General features: G+C 47.0%; 1 pseudogene; it reads left to right on the top strand.

The window, feature by feature from the left end:
* Positions 1-3,277: 3,277 nt before the first annotated feature.
* Positions 3,278-4,275, top strand: LOC115287737 (annotated as a pseudogene).
* The last annotated feature ends 333 nt before the right edge of the window (positions 4,276-4,608 follow it).

Raw genomic sequence — 4,608 nt, 5'->3', positions numbered from 1 at the left:
TGTGTGTGTTGAGAGGTAGAGGGAGGGGGAAAAGATATATTCAAACTTACTTCAAAGACATTTTTGAGGGGCACCTGGGTGGCTCAGTCAGTTAAGCATCTGGCTTCAGCTCAGATCATGATCTCACGGTTCATGGGTTCGAGCCCCACATCGTGCTCTGTGCTGACAGCTCAGAGTCTGGAGCCTGTCTTCAGATTCTGTGTCTCCCTCTCTCTCTGACCCTCCCCTGCTCTTGCTGTCTCTCTCTCAAAAATAAATAAAACATTTTAAAACAGACATTGTTGAAGCTGACCACTTCCAAATAAACATTGAGAAGATTTGATCAAAGAGAGAAGTTTGTAAACTATCTTTGCCATTAATGCAGCTTGGATATTAGCTTTTATTTACTAAAAGTACATGTCTTGTCAAAGTCATGTTTAAAATATTTGCAGTTTTAATCGGCATGAGTAATGATGGGATATAAATTTTCAGCGAAAGGAAAATCATAGATGTGATATTCACTTAAGGAAGAAAAAACTACTGCATCCATCTCAACTTAAGGGAACCGGATGATGGTGGTGATGACCCGATGGTGGTGGTGACACCGATGATACCGGCTATGGTTGTAGTAGTGGCATTTTTGTTAGTGGCAGTGGTCCTCCCGCCATCTCTCATACCTTTCTCCCAACCGGTCCCTCTGAAGCACACCATGGGATTTCCTGAAGCTTCCTGTTATCTCAGAAGCAAACACACAGTTAATGAGTTGCTTATGTTTTAAAAGGATAGAAGAAAGTAAGTCAAAGTGAGACACCACATATCTTATAAGAAATAATATTGTTAGTCCATAAGGAATATGGGACCAGGTCTTTGTTTCCAGATATAGCGCTCCAAGCATATAAACTCAATGTGGGTTTCTCATGAAATACATTTTTTTATCAGCACTGGCATTAATATGAATGTTTCAGAATCTAAACAGATAAAACAGTAGACAACATGGTATTTGGTTCAAATCCTAGCTCTCCCTTCTCATGTTGTAGAAGTTGAACAAGTTAGGCTCTCTGAGCCTCTGTAAACCATTTTTACTCAAAACTTATGGCTCCAAATGTGGGGTTTCCACACCAAGAACCTCTCCAACTTTACAGATACCAAGTGGGTGTCCTACAATTTAACTCAATTCTGACACTAGCTATCCAGAGATTAAGAGCTCAGTCCCACAGAACTGCCCCTGCTTTAGATGCAAGTACAAGTCGTGGGGCCTCCCATACTTCTAACCAATTGATTGGCTATGAAGTTGGGGACTTCCATACCCTCATCCTTGGGTTCTGTAATTTCCTAGAATGGCTCATGGAACTCAGGAAGGCACATTACTTGCCACCACTGGCTTATTATAAAGAGTACAACTCAGGAGCAGGCACATTGAAGAGATGCATAGGCCAAGGTGTATGGGAAGGGGCCTGGAGCTTCCATGCCCTTTCCAGGGGCACCACGCTCCCAGCACCTTGATGTGCTCACCAACCAGGAGGCTCTCAGACCACCCCTTCCCCCAGCATAGTTTCAGGATCTTTATGGAAGTTTCATTACATGGGCATGGTTCGTTAAAGCGCGGCCCCTGGTGACTACCTCAATCGCTAGCCTCTCCCCCACTCCCCTCCCCCGGAAGTCAGAGGTTGGGGAGGAAAGTTCTAACCCTATCTATGATCATGTCTTGGTCTTTCTGACCCCCATCCTAGAACTATCTAGGGGTCCCCAACCACCATCATCTCATTAGCATACAAAACACATTCTTATCACTCCAAAGATCCCAACAGCTTAAAACTCTTGTGTCAGGAGTCAGGGACTAAGACCAAATAGTGTAACAAAAGATGCCCTTATCACCTCTGTGACTCAGAGAATTACAAGCATTTTAGGGCACTGTGCCAGAAACTGAGGACAAATACCAAATATGTATGTCTTATTATATCACAGCCTTGGTTTCTCCACCTGGGAATAGGATTATGATTAATATACGACACAGTCGGTGAGAGGATTCAATCTGGCACTTGCTAGCAAGCACGTGGGACTGACAGAGTTCTTCCTTGGTGGCAATCACCTTATGTCTTCCCTGTTCAACAGACACAGTAAGCACTCCCTTTGTGCCACTCTCTGAGCCTGGCACACGGAGTGATACCGAAAAAGAAGCAGACAGGTTGCAGTCTGCCAAACACCTCAACAGAGAGGTGGGGGCCCCTTATGGGGATCATTCTTCGCCACAGTAGAAACTTAGTTTGTAGAGCAGCTGGGCATCTATTGCTTAAGTGTGACAAGTAGCAGAGTGTCTCGAATGTCAATGATTAGCTTACTTCCACTCAGAATTTAGAGACCCACTTCATGTATATGTTTAGAGATCAAGGCCTGTGATACGAAGGAAGGAAATTGAACAGAGTTCTCCTGTATGCTAAATCTAGAAGGCGGGTCGGAGCTAACATCTGCCTCATCTTTTTCAATGAGCTGTTGTATATACCTCAGCTTGCAAGTAAAATAAGAAAGAAAGAAACTTTTACCAAAACACTGGCAGAAAAGCATTATTCAAATGAGGTCAAAGATTTTTAAAGTGCTTTATGCATGGTACAGTACTCTACAAATGTTTGGCAAGCTACCTGCACATCTTAATACCTTTGTCATTTTAGGGTGAGTTATGATAGAAGGTTTTAAGATCGTAAGAACATAAGTCCTCCACCTGCACCGAGGATGTTTGAGAGAAGAGTGAATGTGTGTGCACATGAACACGCACGAGGGGCTGTGTGGAGGAGAGGAAGTGGCCGTGAGGCTCCTGCAGACTGCTGTTCTCTTAAAATGTTTAAAATATTATTCTATTTTTAAATGCTAGGGTGGTTTTTTTTTCAAATTAAGTATGGAAGTTGTTTACAATGAGCAAGAGCATACCTTTCATGGTCGAACTTTTATATAAATATGTTAGGAAGCTGATGAAAACTAAGTGTGTCCCTGGCATTCCAGACCATGGCCTTGAACTAAAGCAAGTACTGTCTTCGTACTCCCAAGATGTTAATGCGTGAGCCCCTCCCCCAGGTTTAGTTACTTGAATGCGGTCCCCCCCCCCCAGCACCCATGTATATCCTCATCCCAGGCCTCCTGTCAGTGTGAGGTGTCTCAAGGTGAAAAAGGTATGTTCTCAGAGACACATTTGGTTTTGCTTATTTCTCATTTCTTGGCCTGCGGCCTTTACTGCTGCTGCCCCGGGTCTGGCACTGGTCTCGAGGCAGCCAGTTAGCCCACTGCCCGTCTGTCTGTCCCCACAGCCATGGCAGAAGCCACTGTGATCCAGAAGGCCAAGCTGGCAGAGCAGGCCAAGGTCGTGAGGATATGGCAGCCTTCATGAAGAGTGCCATGGAAAAAGGGAGGAGCAATCCTGTAAAGACTGAAAGCTGCTCTCTCTCAGTGGCCTGCAAGGACATGGTGGGCGGGCCAGAGCCCTGCCTGCAGGGATCTGCCCAGTGCTGAGCAGAAAAGCAATGAAGAGGGCTAGCAAGAGAAGGGCCCGGAGGTGCAAGTCCTGGGAGAAGGTGGATACTAAGCTCCAGGACATCTGTGACATCGCAGAGGACATGCTGGACACCACCTCATCTAGGACACTGGTGATGCTGAAAGCAGACTCTTCCACCTGAAAAAGACAGGTGACTACACCACTATCTGGTGGAGGTGGCACCAGTGACCACCAAAAGCATTTCAGCATTTCGGCCCCATTGGCCTACCAGGAGGCCAGGGACATCAGCAAGGAGATGCCACCCACCAGCCCCATCCACTTGAGCCTGGCCCCGAACTTTTCTGTCTTCTTCTATGAGATCTCCAACAGCCCATAAGGAGGCTGTCTCACTAGCCAAGACCACCTTGGATGAGGCCGTGGCAGACCTGCACACCTTCACCAAGGTCTCCTACAAAGACAGCAGCTTCATCATGCAGCGGCTGCAAGACCAGCTGATGCTGGGGATGGCCGACAACACCGGGGAAGAAAGGGTGAGGCTTGAGGAGCCCCAGAGTCGAGCTGCCCCTGCTGCCTCCCACAGAGGGGACCAGGACAGGGTGGGAGACCCCACCACGGCTCTCCCACCTTATTCCTGAGACCCTCACCTGTGAACCACCTCACTGCTCACCCCCTTGACCCTCTCCTGCCCCTATTACCTCTGGATCTTAGGAATTGAGGAGTGTCCCACCCTGTGGCTGAGAACTGGACTACATGTGTGACAGAGGCTGGAGATGAGTGTGTATGTGTGTGTTTGTGTGTGCACGTGCAAGAATGAGGATGTGAGGGAAGCCATGCCTGTTGCATGTGACCATGTAATAAAGTTCCCCTGTGACAAAAAAAAAAATACAGTTCTAGGCCAGCTGTCTCTTTCTGTATGCTACAGGAAGATGGCTCTCCTTACCTCCCTATAATACATCTATACATGGTGTCTAGGACCCTGGACATCAGGCTTTTAGTAAGGCTTAACAGAGGACTTGGTCACAAGCCAAGTGAAACTCACAATGACCCCTAGAATTTGACATTATTGGCCTTTTAGGCTCAGACCCAAGCTCCCCACCCTGGCTTGGGTTCCATAGGCCTCCCCTCACCTCAGAGTCCAGGCCCAGCTC

This window comes from Suricata suricatta, chromosome 1, assembly GCF_006229205.1.
Source record: "Suricata suricatta isolate VVHF042 chromosome 1, meerkat_22Aug2017_6uvM2_HiC, whole genome shotgun sequence".
Lineage (NCBI taxonomy): Eukaryota > Metazoa > Chordata > Mammalia > Carnivora > Herpestidae > Suricata > Suricata suricatta.
The sequence above is the reverse complement of the archived record's forward strand: the minus strand, read 5'-3'. Positions and strand labels throughout refer to the sequence as shown.